This window comes from Pezoporus occidentalis, unplaced genomic scaffold, assembly GCF_034315485.1.
Source record: "Pezoporus occidentalis ecotype Australia unplaced genomic scaffold, CSIRO_AGI_Poc_V1 ctg29, whole genome shotgun sequence".
In the NCBI taxonomy this organism is placed as follows: Eukaryota; Metazoa; Chordata; class Aves; order Psittaciformes; family Psittacidae; genus Pezoporus; species Pezoporus occidentalis.
In genome coordinates this window covers 7,105,570-7,121,944 of record NW_026914829.1, presented here as the reverse complement: position 1 = coordinate 7,121,944, position 16,375 = coordinate 7,105,570, and the positions used below count along the sequence as shown (strand labels likewise).

General features: G+C 43.5%; 1 long non-coding RNA gene across 1 annotated transcript; it reads left to right on the top strand.

Annotated features, from left to right (window-relative positions):
- The first annotated feature begins 14,280 nt into the window (after positions 1-14,280).
- Positions 14,281-15,600, top strand: LOC134167524 (uncharacterized). The gene is made up of 2 exons (XR_009966215.1): positions 14,281-14,488; positions 15,309-15,600. It is a non-coding gene; the product is annotated as an uncharacterized LOC134167524 (long non-coding RNA).
- Positions 15,601-16,375: the final 775 nt, after the last annotated feature.

The following is a 16,375-nucleotide window of genomic DNA, read 5'->3' as shown; positions in this document are numbered from 1 at the left end:
TTCCTCAGTGGCCCGACTCTTGCGTACATGGGCATCTACATGATGTACCTTCACCACCAGGTTCTGCACCCGGGCAGCAATATCTTGCCACAGTGCAGCAGCCCAGATGGGTTTACCTCTGCGTTGCCAGTTGCTCTGCTTCCATTGCTTCAACCACCCCCACAGGGCATTTGCCACCATCCATGAGTCAGTATAGAGGTAAAGTACTGGCCACTTTTCTCGTTCAGCAATGTCCAGGGCCAGCTGGATGGCTTTCACCTCGGCAAACTGACTCGATTCACCCGGTTGTCTTGGTTGGTGCGATATTGCCGCCGGTGCACTGTTGTGGTCACAATTGGCACTTCTTGTTCTTCGAGTTTCAGCAACCCCACAGCAGAGGGATCTTCTGAGAGACCAGGCAAGGTGGACAGCTGCTCAATTTCCTCAGTCTCCAAAGCAGCAATACCAAAAGCCCACCGGTACCCTTCTGGGTCTTTGAAGTACCCTCTCTTGAGGTAGTCTATGCCGAGGATGCATGGAGCCCCTGGACCAGTCACAATAGGGTGCTTTTGCCATTTCCTCCCAGTCAGGCTGATTTCAGCCTCCAGCACAGTCAACTCTTGGGATCCTTCTGTCACTCCAGAAATATAGATGGGTTCCACCCCTTGACAGCTTGATGGCATCAGGGTACACTGTGTACTGGTATCTACTAGAGCCTTATACTTCTGTGGGACTGATGTGCCAGGCCATCTGATCCACACAGTCCAGTAAATCCGATTGTCCCCTACCTCCACCTGGCTGGAGGCAGGGCCCCTCTAATGGTCGTCACAGCGTTGGACACTTAAGTCGTGGTAAAAGGGATTATTCTTCATTATCACAGGAGCTGGAGTAAAATCAGCTCTTCCACTCCATCTGGGAAACTGCTCACCAGAGACCCAGAGACCGAAGCCGTAGCTCTCATGGGACGATCAGTCTTGGCCCTTGCTCCCCTCTTCAGTTCACTCACCCGTTCCTCCAAAGCTGAAGTAGGTTTTCCATCCCACTTTGTCATGTCTTCTCCGTGATCCCGCAGGTAAAACCATAGGGTACCCCGTGGTGTATACCTCCTGTATCTCCTCTCTCGAACAATAGGACGCCTTTTGTTAATAGCCGAGACGTGTGTTGGTACACGTGAGGAGCTGGATAAATCAGATAGATCGTCCCTCAATTGTTTGAGGTCCTGGGACAGTTTTTCCACAGCTGAGATGATGGAAGGGGTGAGATTGTCTTCGAACTCTCGGAGTTTATGAACCATTTCATCCACTGTTAGTGGTACTATGTCATTCCAGGTTACTGTTGCCAATGAATGGGCATATGATGACGGTGCATTCCGTGTAAGTTTTCGCCACATGGGTCGTGTACATTCAACTTCATCTGGATCTATGTGTGTATCCCCGCTATTCGGCTTGATGTGATAGATCACCTCTACGATAGCTGATTCCCTCAGAGACTGGATGCCTTTGTCCATAGTAGTCCACTTGGCCAAACGGCTCATAACATCGTCCTTGTATGGAAACCTTTCTTTCACAGCTGCCAAGAGCCGCCTCCAAAGGCTGAGGGACTTTTTCCCTCTTGCAATTACTTTGTCAATTCCCCCTTCTCTAGCAAGTGATCCCAGCTGCTTGGCTTCTGTACCTTCTAGTTCGTGACCATCGGCCCCATTGTCCCAGCATCGGAGTAACCAGGTGATGATGTGCTCCCCTGGTTGACGGGTAAAATCTTTTTGCATATTCCGCAGCTCGGTTGAGGTCTGAGGTCAAGAAGTTACCTCTTCTTCTTCTTCTTCATCATGTGATGATGACTCCTGATCAGATTCTGGACCGGGTGGTGAATTCATTGTTTCTTCATCTCGCTTCACCCTTCTTGCCTCTTTTTTGCTTGTTCTCTTGCATACAGAGGCAACCAATATTGGTACGAATTGGTCCTCTGGTTTGGCTGGAGTGATTATCACTGTGGTTTGAGTAGCAACTGTACTTGCTGGTGGGGGTGGTGCAGCTGCTGTGCTTGGAGCTGGGGTAACCGCGCTGTCTGTTGCAGTCAAAGCTTGAGCAGCTGCTGTACTTGCTGCTGTGCTTGGAGCTGGAGTAGCTGCGCTGACTGTTGCTTTGCCCTCAGATCCACAGACATTCTTTTCCTTTTGAAGGTGCTGGATAGTGTTGAACAAGGCCCTGTAAGCATAGGCCAAGCCCCAGCACGTTGCCATGATTTGTCCATCTCTGCTATGGCCAGAATGACCACACACCTCACTTAAGTGTTTTACTAATTCTTCTGGATTTTGCAGTTGGTTGGTAGTGAAATTCCAAAGTACTGGAGGGGCCCACTGACCTAGATACTTGCCCATACTATCCCACACACCCTCCCACTCATGACTGTCCAGGCTCAGGGAAAATCTCTTGGTCCTCCTACATCGTCATTTGACCCCAGACAAGACCCAAACCTGACTCTGCTTAACTCTTGAAATCAGTCGTGGGCAAAACACACTCTGTATGCGTGCTAGCATGGTGATTCCCATCACCATCAGCAAACAAGTCTCAACAGCATTAAAAGGCCATTCAAAAACTTCAAAACTCTCAAATGTAAATGGTCTGGGGGGAAGACTGGGAGGGTAAAAGGATGTCTCCTTCACAGGTTGAGCACCTGAGAAGGAGAAAAAAGATGTGTAATTGCTAAGCACTTCTATTATATACCTCCCAAAGTATGAAGGTGGTGACCACACTGGGAACATAAGCCAGATCAGTTTCATGATCAATGATTCTATTGTATTACAAGTCATTACCATAAAGTACAACGAGACAAAAACCTTAGCCCAAGCCCCACACTTGAAAAACACTAATACAGCAAATACCAGATGGAAGTAAGATATGATATACTGAAACTGTGAGATCAAGAGGAGCGACCTTGAGAGCCAATAAATCAGCATTGTGACGAGTGACTATTAATCCGGACAGATCTGTCATTATCTCAACCCCTTGTGCCCCACGTTGGGCACCAAAAGAACTGTTGTGGTTTAAACCCAGTCAGACAGCTTGTTCACTCACTCCCAGTGAGTGGTGACGGGCTGACAACAATCGAGGCCCCCCCCCCCCACCGGGGCTCTCCCCTTCCCCGCTCCCGGAGGAACGGGGAGGAGGATCGAAAGAGTGCAACTCCCACGGGTTGAGACAAGAACAGTCCAGCAACCAATGTACAACACAAATCACCACCGCTACCACCAACAACAACAATGATAAGGGAAAATAACAAGGGAAGAGAATACAATACCACCGGCCAAGAAAGAGTCCCACCTGGAAGCCCCGTGTCCTTCCAGGTAACTCCCAGTTACCCCTCACCCCGGGCATGACGTGCTGTGGTATGGAATACCTCTTTGGCTAGCCCGGGTCAGGTGTCCCATCTCTGCTTCCTCCTGGCTTCCCCCCCTCCCTGGCAGAGCATGAGCCTCACAAAGTCCTTGGTCAGGGTAAACATCACTTAGAAACAACCGAAAACATCGGTACCACCAGCACTGTTCCCAGGCTGGAAGTCAAACCACAGCACTGCACCAGCTACCACAAAGGAAAAACATGACTGCTACTGCTGAACCCAGGACAAACTGGTACCCTGGAAGTTGCATGACAAAACCATGTTAGCCTCAGCTTCCAAAATATTCTGTTCCTATTCTACTTTACCTCATACGTTAGTCAGCCCCCAGCATCAGTGGCTATAAAAACAGCTTCATAGCATCACTCTGCTGAACCAAATTAATTGCCAACACAGACTGTGATTTTGGCCCTAAATTTGAATTAATCCATTATCAATTAATACAAAGGTAATTGCAAAGACAGAGGACTTTTCTTCAATCTTTCTAACAACTCCGTACATTGAGGAATGCACAATCTAGAGCAGAGAAGCCATTAAAGGAAAGGATGCTTCATGTCGTAAGTCAGGAGGGAGCTAAACCCCAGGTTTATGAAACCTCTAGTCGAAAGAAAAGGTGCCAGTGAAGCAGCGGGACTTCCACCACAGGACAGCTACAGCCCCACCTCTCTCTGGTTATCAGTCTGTCACCCAGCTCTGTGGGCTGCCCCTCCACACCGAGCACTGGACCTGGGAACACTGGCTGTGCTCACACAGGTCTGCAGAACCCTCTGAAACAGAACTGGACACAGTAGCTCCCCTGTGCCAGTACTGCTAATCCCTGTGCCCCAGTAATACCCCCAAGCATGCACGGCCTTTCCCTCCACACTCCAGCATCTGTCTCTGAAGTTGGTAAATTTGTTTCCTGCCATGTCGCTCTCCTTTCACAGCTCTTCAAAACATTTTTCAGGGCTGAAGGCTTTGTTTGTTTATTCAAAAGAAAACTGATCTCACCAAGCTGAACTGTTCCTGGGGGTGTGTAATGACATCCTGATGACCGCAACCTGTGAAAGTGCTTATACTTGTTCAATTTTAATCACATGAACTGCCCTGCTGAAGTCAATGAGACTACACTCTGGGCACACTGAAATGCATCTGTTATTTCAGGGATTGCTACTACATCTGGTAGAGAGAATTTTATGTGTGTGTGTGGCATAGCAAAGTATCTGGTGCCCATTTGCAGTGAGTATTTCAAGTTGATCTGTAAGACTGATTGTTCAAAATGACAATAAAGCCCAAACTGGGTGGCAGCAAGTTATACCACTCTAAGGAAAGAACCAGAATACAAGCATGGTCTTTCAGCCATGACTCACTTTGGAGTCACCACGACCCAGAGAGTTTTTACCTGGGGACATTTTCCATACTCAGATGAATGCAGAGATTATAACTGCTCCTGTAGCCTCTAAAAAAAAATCCCATGCAATTTAGAATAAGTCAGTTCAATTCAAGATAAAAATAAGAACCCTGGGCTGCAAGTCCTTCCAAATGTTCTAAGCCATATACCTTTTTCTCCCTGTGTAATGGTGTCACATGCAGAAGAGTAAAGAAGCACTGCTGGTGACAAATGTAAGACAGTATCATAGTCCTGCTCCTCAACCTCAACATCATTATATTGGCACAATTTGAAACTCTATATAAGGTCTGAAAAACACTGGATCAAGCTGAAGTTGCATTTTTTGTTGTCAAATAACTTTTCCCAGATCTGTATGTCATGTAAATATAGTTTGAGTTATGCAGGCCAGCTTTCCATCTAAATGGTGCAGAAATTGAGTATTGTAGGCATTTTTTAAAATGGCAAGAGTAAAATGACTATCTGCTAGACACTGTTATTGCTCCATTTACCATCCAAAAAATGATTTCCAGTTTTATAGAATCATTCAACACTGTTTTCACTGTAGAAGTTGCACACTGATATTTTCTATTGTGCATTATTTCTAGCTGTATGAAATAAACAGCACTTAGGTGGTCCTTTTCCTGTGTTGCACCTTTCCTAAGAATTGTTTTTAAACTTCTACAGCAACCCTCTTCCCAGTCAGGTATTCAGCCACATCCCAGAAAACACTGTTGGGTTAGGTAAGGATATTAGGGAATCTGAAGTGCTAGCAATAGACAACAGCCAGTAAACACAAGCATCACTTTTGCTGCAGGAATTTGATGCTGTACTAATATAGTTCATTAAAGTCCAAAGCTAAGAGATCACACCTTAAGTGTCAGATTATGGTGGAATTCTATTTTAATGTCAAACCCCTGCCACCCTGTGCTCCACTGCATGAAGACTTTGCCTTCTGCAATCTTTATGGCCATTCTTTGAGACTTTCCTTAAAACTTGTCTTTGCTAAGCTTTCACATTTGTTTCTTATCTGTAGTTACAGCGGGATTTTCAATTTTATTTTTTTTTATTTGATTACAGTTTTTATTTATTTTATTTTATTTTGCATTGCTCAGGAGAATTTCTGAAAGTTTCATTAAAAGAAAATCAGCAAGTAGTGCAGAGAAAGCTGCATGGTCAGCACAGGATGAGCCAGTTAAGCACAATGCAGGCAATCTATAACTTGATGAAAACAAGTGTACTTATATCAGGGGGAGACAGACATGGCAGCATCCCTGCCAGATTCCTGAGTACGCTCTCTAAGCATCCATTACTGGTTCCTACCAGCAGTAGGACAGTGGGCTACTTGGATCTTTGATCTCACCAAGTATTGTCATTCATATATTCTTATTACATCCATTTTTCTCCTATAACCCATCCTTCTCTTGTGTTTGTTAAACTATGTTTCCTACTTTCACAAAGCAGATCACTTATGTGTAACTTATACCACCATTATATATATCACCTATGAATTTAGCTGAGAAAACAACCTGGGTTTCATCCTACTCAATTATGGGCTATATTACACATAAATTTTTCAGCATCTTCTAGGAGAAAACAGAAAATCTCTTTGAATATATGACATCCTCATATGACTTGCATGTGTCTGCACCCCATTTAAAGGTGCGCATTGCCCTTTTACGTAAAAAAGAACAAACGGAGTCTTGGTCATATCTTCTAGTTAGACTTCAGGTAAAGAAAAGTGAGCAAGTAACTATTTAAAGAATGTCATTAATAACTGTGGTCAAATAAACCATGATTAGCAAACTGACACCTCCTGGAATTTTTCTTTACTTTTTTGTAGTGTATACTCACTCAGAATGTCTTTAAAGGCATCAGTTACCTGAGCCTTTCACCATCTGAAGATCCTCTGTTTCTGCAGGATTTTCTCAGCTAGCAAACCTAAATTCAAAGAATTATGGAGAGATGAAAATGGAATGGTATGGAAAAACCCCCACACTATGATGACATCACTTTAGGACCATTAGTCGATCATTTTGAAACCCAGCTAAACAAATAGCCAAACATAAAGCGTCTGATTTTATTCTTTTTGTTACAAATTTCAATTTCTCAGGATTAATAAAATACAAAGAAAGAAATTGTGAAGATGGAAACATAAATATTATTCAACGAAGCAAGATGTAATGCATTCTATATATTTTAGGAGGCATTATAGCCTGTATAATAAGGACTTCTGAAAGAGGTATAAGGAATCCAGGGCCGCAGCAGCCTGGAAAGAAAAGGCTGAGCTTAAGGCCACATGTAAAATAATCATTGACTGTCTATGCACTTAGTGTAATCAGGCAGCTATAATTTATCCTTGCATTTAAAAGCCAAGCCCTATTCGATGTATAAGCTAACCCAGAAGGACAAAATATTGCTCACTGCATGAGCAGCCCTGTTGCATCCCAGGTGGTTCCTCCTCTTGAAGCCATCTTATGGTGAAAGTGAGTAAAAGCCCTTTCAGCAAAGAAACAGAAATTTAAGACTTGACAAGTGGAGACATAACAGACAGAAGAGAGAGAGAAACCCACACTCACTGCCAGGGCAACATTATCTAAAAATACATATAACCAGAACAAACACCAAGATTCTGATTCTAAGCCTGCCACAAGCCAAGGCACAGGAGCACAGACTGCTCTGTTAGATCTGCTGTCATGCCCTCATGAAGAAAAAGAAGAAATATCTCAAGCCCTTTTTCATGTTTGCAGAACAGTTAGCTATGGGCCAGTTGGTTGTAAAGAATGGTTATACAGGAGCTGCCCTCAACCCCCTTCATTTTTGTGACATAGCCACTGACCAAAGTGTCTTCTTGGTGTTCCTAGGAAAGGAGTGTGATTCTTTAAATTTCCGAACACAGCTGTTGTTGGTTTTGTTTTTTTTTTTTTGGGGGGGGTGTTTGGGTTTTCTTCTTATTTTCTTATTTTCTGTGAGTAGTTCTGTATCTTGCTGACATCTAGCAGAGTGGCAGGGTATCTGCCAGAAACACAAAGCCTGGAGATCTTCTCTTAGGACCTCTCTTTTGAAGGAGGTGGTCCAAAATGACAAGCTATGATGATTCTCAGGTGGAAAATTTGTTAATAAAAATACCTCTGACTCATTTAGCTTTATGAATTTTGGAAATACATGCAATTAAAATGCACAAAGCTCACAGGGTATGTCAGCACAGACCAGTGCCTTAGCTCATGCTCAGTGTTGCAATGACATGCTTACACCACTTTGGAGTAGAGCTAGTCCTTGTCTGCCCAAATCAAGCACGGAAAAGGAGAGCAAGGTGTCACTGACCCCATCAGTTCAGACATGCCTAGGTTAGGCAACAAGACTGTTCAAATGGAGACGCTTTTATTTTGCTATTTGCACGGCAATTCACACCTTGGTTTTCTACAGAATACCTTTTCCATGCAGACACACCTTTAGACATAGAAAAGAACCCTCAGGTGGACTTCCAAACTGGTCAGCCATGGCTGAATTCCCAAGGTAGAGAAGGGTGTAGGCAGTAGCTTTTAAAGCCCTCAGCTAAACGGTATTATTTTAATACTGATACAGTCCGCAGCCTGCAAGACTGTGTAAGAACTGAAAATGATCAGCTCTTCTGTTTTAAACTCAGGATAATCCAGGACAAAAAAGCCCCCACAAAACCCAGCCAAATAAAAACCCAACTAAAACCAACAATTGTTATATTGTTGCTATGGTTACTTGCTGAAACTCCTGTTCCTGTGTTATTTTCACAGAAATTCAGGGCAGGAGTGTGTCAATGGTGCCTGTGCTGCACCCACACACCAGTGAACTTGGCAGCTGCACCAGCCAAGGGCATATTACACAATTCCCCAAAGTCCTGACCAAAGGGTGAAGAGCAGCTACAAGACAGGAGCAGTGGTGTGGGAGCAAGGTGTGATTGGAGAGCCTTCCCGGCACACCACCAGGGCTACACCCAGCATCATCCTCCAAAGGCTTCTCCACCCAGCTTCCTAAAGCAGGCATATTCCCAGAAAAAGCTGCAGATATTTGCCTAAAAGCCCATCACCTGGGCAATCCTGATGCTAGTAAAAGAGGCATTACAAGGCATGGTTCATATTATAATAAAACAGATGTCAACAGAAAACAACAGGGGGGCAGAAGGGAATAACACAAGAGGACTAGCTCAAGCAGAAGTCTACAGTGTTGATGTTACACTGGGACTGAGTTCCCTAAGCATAGCATCTGGCACCATTTGAGTCACAACCGGATGTATAAAGTGGCCTCACATAGCCATCAAATATGGCACATATAGTGTGTGATCTCCATATCAGCAGCTGGAGATCCCACGGGATAACCCTGAAGCATCTCAAATGGAGCAGGAGGCCTGCATCTAAGCACCTAAGTTCAGGTGGGCTTTGTGGTGGCCCATGCAATTCTCTAATGATTGTGTTGACTAGACCTCTATTGGCTATGGGTGCAGTTTACACTCACTGCACCTACACTGGGACACATAACATATAGATTTATGCTGAACCCCACTGGTACTGTTAGGTGTGATGAATCCAGACATGGAGTCAGCATATGTGCATACATAATAGACTATCTAAAATGTATTGATAATAGGATTTTGGACTCTTCTGGTCTGAAGGCTCACTGAACACAATGAAGACATGGACGAAGACTAAGTGATGTAGACAAGGACCAAGTGATGTTTTTTCCTTTCAGCTTACATGCCAAGTTTTGAAGATTTAAGATCAAACACACAGCCCCTGTTAGAAAGAGCTAGTTTACATATCTGCCTTGACAACATAATATACCTTAAGTGGGCTTTGCACAAGCCCATCAGATATTATTTCTGGTGGTTGCATTCCAGCAGAGCACTGCATGGATAAATAGCTCAAAGGAAGCATTGTTCAAGAAGAGTGTTCAGCACCTTGCACTAACCTCAGCTACTTTGATACAGTTAAGTGATAAAATGATTAAAGCCAACTGCAGTATTTTAAGATTTAAAAAAAAAAAAAATCCAAATGACAACAGAGTTTTCCCTCTTTTATCCTTTTTCTTTTCCAACCCACATGCCTGGAAGAACTCCTTGTACTTGACAAAAACGCACTGTTTCTGCTGGCTTGTGAGAAAGCTGAGATCAGTTCCTAATTAAGGTGGAGTTGTCAGGGAACCTCTGTGTGTGTCCTCGGTGACCATAGACCAAATGGCCACAAGCTGCTCTACAAACAGTGAGCTAAGGATGACCAACTTAGCATGCCTCTGCTTGCAAGCAAAACAAAAAACTTCAGTGGCTCCTTACAATGGAGTTAGAATTTCCCATATCATGTTTTTAAACTAGATCTGTTCCCAGGGGTGAATGATCTAACAGAAAGGAGTGAAGAAACCACCTGGAGGATGAACTGGATTGCAGCTGTACTGAGTGGGGAGTCCCTGGCAGCATCCTGCTTCCAGGAGCAGAGCGGGAAGGAAGCTGCTGCCGTCTTTGGAAAGGCTCTGAAGACACTCTCCCTGCAGCACAGCACACGTGCATATCCACACATGTCCTCACCGTGCTTTTGGAGAAGGGGGACCAGATCTGCCAGACAGTGTGAAATCAGAGGCTTTAGGTCAGTTTCTTGCTGCCACCAGGGGGGAAGCCAGGCCAGAACCTGCTGCTCTGGGGGACACATGGGTAAGGTAATCAGCGCAGCAGAAGTGGGGCACATTCATCCACCTACCTGTTAGGAGCTGTATGGTACTCTGGTATACTTTTATCAAACAGGATCCAGTCCAGGAAATCTGAGATCACTTGGAAGTGCAAATCAAAGTGCTGTGAAAGGGGATGATCAGGAGATTGGATTGAAAAACCATGCCTGAACTGAATTAACATTGATGCTGACACAGCAGTGGATTACACCTATAAGTGAGCTCTGTGTGCATGAGTGCTCTTTGCCATCAGATATGGCTCTTTTCAGACTCCATGTTATATTTAAAAATGGAAAAGCAATCTTCACAGCGATCTCCTACTAACGTGTGTGTTTTTCAATATACATGCTATCTGCTCTTGGAGAGGTCCTGTTTTAAACACCGAGAACGACTCAGCTGTTTATTTTTATTCTCAGAGAGAAACTGATGACTTCTGTTGCAGACGAGACTCTCTCTGCAGAGCAGGATCCCGGTGGAAGACTCCAAGTGTCCTGGGTGGGTGGCACAAAGCACACTCTGGTCCATGACATGGCAGTGATAGTGGCCAGCTGTTCTCTGCAGGGGAGCAGGGAAGCATCTGCTCTCCTCCTGGAACAGCCAAGAGACACAGAAAGGGGAGAGTGAGACAGGACCCCAGCTGGGGAGCCATAAGCACAAAGGGAAAAGCAAATGCCTCTCATCAGGCCCCAGTTAGCACAAGCGTGATGAGGGAGACCACTTCCCCTGCAGGCTGCTGAAGGCTTGGCCAAAAACAGCAGCAAGGGAGCGACAGGATGAAGAGAGGGAGTGACAATGGAGAGTAAGAGCTGAAAGGGAGAAGGTAGGGGAAAAGGTGGACAGTGGGGCTTATATGCTCTGAAACCAAACAAAATACCAACCGCATCTGTCCATAAATGCATTTCAGTCTTCCCTAGTGCAAAGCTTTAGTCCAATGACTCTGCCAATATTCTAATACTCCTTACCCCAAGCCACGCATTGCTAAACCAGGGATAAATATTGTGTCTTACTGGCAAAGAAGCAAAACCTTGCTGCTGTTGTGCTGTCAAACACAGCCCCTATTTCCATGGGCAGTGCCCATTATTTGCTATGTTGAACCACGAAGAACCTGGTGCTGTGTAAACAGTGGTCACAGGCCAAGCTTCAGACCTGCACAGTGTTACGCCACTGCTGTCCATGAGACCCTCAGCGACAGGCAGAAGAGAAATATTTCATGTACAGGAGTAGTCCAGTTTCAAATGGAAGGAAAATTCCTATTCATGTGGAAGAAAATGCATTCATCACTGCAGAAGGTCAGGACTGTTTGGAAGGTGAGGGGATACTGATGTGGATCAGAGACTTCAAGTGGTGCCCTCACCAAGGGGTAAATTTTGGTAATGCTGTATTTATACTCACCAACTAGAAACTCGAGACCCACAGTAGGTAATGGCTCTGTTAGCAGAAGGATTTGGAAGTGTCACTACTTCAAATTATGTGTAAAATTGTTTAAGTGTTCATTAAAGCATTGACTATTATCTGTCTTCTTTCTCTGGAAAAGGAAAGATTTTGAGTCTTTTTTAATTCCATGCTGTGTGCAGCAGTATGGAAATGAAAGTTGATTTTGCCAGCTGACATCCTTGCCAATCAGCCCTCTTCAATCTCTAAAATCCTTTAAAACATAATAAGTTAATTTTGTGACCAATGTATAATCTCAGTCTTCCAAAAATAGTATTGACTCATAAAGGGCAGAGTGCTGACCTTAAAGCTCAGAGATGCAACCTAGCTCTTTGATATGTCATATCTACTATTCAGTAGTGCTAGAAATGCCTACATAATATTCAAAATAGATATATATCATCTCAAATAAGACAATAGTAATTCATTGTGTGCATGCTTTGACTACAGTACTTTCAAGCATCTAAGAAGTTAAAGATTATACTTTGACAATTTTGTTTAAATTATTAAAAAATAATCTAATTAGTTAAGTGATAAGTTAATCTCTTTACAGCATTCATCTTCTTCAAAAAGCTTTTGTAAAGGCTCAGTAAGTACTGACGTCTTTGGCTAGCTTGACAGGATTCAAGTTATTTTTATTTCTTGAGTGATTGTATCTCTGAGCAAACTAACTTGCCTGGTGCTGCGTGTCCTTATCTCTGAAGCCAGTGGGGACTGGAGCTGTTTATAACTTAACAACATTCAATGATACATCATACAGAAAGTCTTCATTTTTGCATGAAAAATGATGAGGAGGATATGCTGTTATTTTTCACGATCTGTAGCCTATCTCTTCACCCCTGCCATGTGCATACAATTTAAGTTGGCTGAAGCAGCAGGCTCAGGAGGGAAGGAAAGAAAGAAAAGCTGGGAACACTGTGGTCTGGCAGATGACTTTGGTGTTCTCAACAAGTCTGTGCAAGCATCAAGTGATTCACAAATGCTTCAGCAAACGTTGGCTCTGCTGAAAGCAGATCAAGGGTAGTTCCAAGCACCACAAGGAAACACATGAATCCAGAGCTGCTGCTGTATTTGCAGGTGCTCCTGGTCGGTACACACTCCTCAGAGTCATGCTTTCCCCCCCGAAAGCTGCCCCCATTCAGCAAAATGTCCTCAAGGGGTGGACTTTGCCCTTCCAGCCTCAGAGGGGTTTAGCTCAGGAAAAGAGACAGTGCTAATCCGACCACTGCCTCATCTTTCCCAACCATGCATCAGGGCTGACCATGCCAGGTGCTGAGTGCCCACACTGCACACAGACACCTGAAGACTCAAGAGGAGACTCAAATTGTGAATAACCAGCTGTGCTAGTGCCCGTTTGCATGGCAACTTCCCCTCTGGGAAGGTGCTTTAGTTCAGTCTGGGTGGGATGCTTGCCGCTACAAAATTGGAAGGATCACATTTGCTCTGTAATTGGGGTCATTGGAGAGCCACACACAAACAGGGTGCACAAACCCCTGGATTAAAAAACTTCATAATTATGGGATTTTGGAAATATTTTTTTTCTGTTAATCCAGAATGCTAATAATGAAAACTATCAGTTCATGCATTACTGAGCAACAGCCCTAAACCAAAGGATTTAGGATTTCAGTTAATCTTTTTTCTACAACATACTGCATGACTTGAGTTTGTGTATTAATTCTTATCACTTTCATAAGATCATAAGATGTTGGGCACAGATCCTAAACAGGTCAATGAAATAATTAAAAATTTTCATGTGATGTGAAAAATAAACCCCAAAACCAACCCATAATATTTAATCATTAAATTATTTATAATTTAATCATTTAATCATTTTAAAGGTGGTTCTGTGAGGGGGTGAAGTTTTTTTTGGGGGGGGGTTGCAAATGTAGTAATAGAGGCCATTGTCTAAGGAGGAACTTAATTTGTAATTACTACTGCAGTTACTCTTTAACTTTCCATAACAAGAAATTAGTTCAACTAGGTGTACATTACAGGTCTCCCTCTCAGTTCAGCTGCTACTAACATAACAGAGACTTTCTATTCAAAGCCAAAGAGCAATAAACTGAGCTTATTTTTCCCTCCAGTGAAGGCTGACTTTCACTGGGGATAAATAATTGCTTTAGACTGTAAATAAACAGCACATCACATTTCTTTGTGTGTCAGTTGATTTTAATATTGATATAATTTTCTTATTTTGTGCCTAAGGATGTTCTAGGTAATTTCCAGACCAATTCAATACATGATCCAGAAGCCTAAAATCTATATAGAAAAATTTCACAAATGGATCATGGTAAAGACTGAAATTAAATAGGTGTTCATGAATATCAAATTATCAGATATTAATTTATATTTTTTTTTCCTTGTTCCTCTTGTTCTGTGAAATCTGTTGGGTCTTTATATAATCCATCCTCATAACTATTTTTACTTCTAGGCCATAACCTGCTCTGGTGTCACAGCTGACACTGCTTGGAGCAGGAGGTTGAACTAAAGATCTTCTAAGGTTGCATCCAACCTGAATTTCCGATGGTACGATCTGTACCAACTCCATTTATCCCCCTTCTCTGAGCAAAGTATGCACATCTACACTGTTGGATCACTCAGGTCATGGGGCTGACTCCAATGCCCAAGGTATACAGGGGCACCAGCAAGTGAAAGCAGACCACTGCTACCTATACTACAACAACAGCAAATCTACACCCACCTCAAGCCCCTCCGTCCCTCTGCCCCAGACTTCTGTGTTACTCCTGGGACAACTGACATATCTGTGAGCAAGACAGGGGTCATTTTGTCCAAAACATCTGATAAGCAAGGGTTGTACTTAGTCAGCCAGGGTAAACTACCAGTGCTGCACACCACAGGCTGCCTGTCTGGGCGTGCAGGGTGTAGAAGATGAGGGGCAGAAGGAACCAGACCTGGGGCAGCCACATCCATGCAACCCTCTGGAGGGGCTCCAGAGGAGAAATCTCTCTGAGCAGCACCTGTGGAACTCCTGTGTCCCAGAGAAGGGCAGCTGAACGTCCCCAAAGTGGAGTCAGTGTGGGAACAAAGGGACAAAGAGCTCGCCTTCCCTCCCTGGCCTACTCATACACATCAGGTCACAACCCGTCCCTTGGTTTAGCTCACCATCATGAAAGCCAGGCGCTAGTAAAAACCCAAAAGCCTTGGGCATCTACTTTAAAAAAACAGTAAGTTTTTCCCTTTTTATTTTTCTCTATGAAAGATATCTTAGAAAGCCTTAAACATACTGCTTGGTTTATAGAAAGGATGCCATAAATAAGGCTCCTGTACCAGCTGTACTTGCAAAAACAGAAAATAACAAGAAATAGGTAGAAAAATGTTTTCTGACAGGTAAATTCCTGGCTGGACACTGAATAGTCACATGGGATAAATGATTAAAATCTCCAACACTTCCATCTCTTTTCCATTCATTGAGTCTTCTTTCTTGCAGAAAGAAACAGGAGTGGCATGGGAATCCTTGCAGTCCAGCAGCCAGAAGTGGACATCTCCCATCCTAAGCTGGGGTTGAACATCTTGTTAGCACCTGAGTTAATGTTTGCAGGGCAGGGGTGGAGCTGTTTGTTGAAGAATCTGGACCCTGATTCCCAGAAAAGCCCTGCAGTACAAATAGTGTGATCCTGTCCAGAGCTGCCACAACACCAGCATGATAGGATCTGACTGAATCTGTAATTTTGTTTAATGTAGCTGTTGCAACATAAACCTAACGAGGCTTGAATACCAGGGCTTATGTTTATTTGTTTTGCATAGCTTTGGAATTGATATAATTATACAGAACAGCTAAACCATTTTACTCTCATTATCAAAGATGTTATTTAATCTTCAGAGTCAATTAGATGAGTAGAAATCTGTTATCACTTTCAAGATAAATGCCTGTAAATCAAGAATACGTAGTCAGGTCATCCCACAAGTATTGGGAACACTCTTCTGTTGTTATGCAGAGCTTAGGTGATGTTGGGGTGCATTTAGGAAGCAAAGGGTATGGCATTCATGAGTTTTGTTGGACATGGCCCGACTTCACAATGTAAACAACTGTGTCAGAGAACCCACTTACAACACAGGTCTTCCCAAGCTTAGTTAAAACACAGCTCTGTAGTGTAAGAGAAACTTACTCATCTGCCTAAACCAAGCAGAAAATTATCAAATAGACTCAGCCAAACTCAGCATTAGTTTATGTATAAAACTGTTGCATATTACAGTGAAAAGCTAGAGATGGTCAAACAGACAATGAATTAAATTTATACTGAGGACTCAGCGTTGCATTGGTGGGCTCACATTTACTCTCTGGCCTGGAGATAAAAACAGATGTGATTTCACCACATCTACACTATTTAACTCTCTTGTTAGCCAAATAAGATAGTTGGGAAGAGCCAATAGCCTGTGCTAACTCCTAAAGCTAAGCAAAGGAAACATACATACAGAGCAGACTGCAGGCTCCCTTTTAAGCTTGGAAGATATTTGCCTTTTACATCTGATCTGAACAAAAGCCCTTTAGAAAGT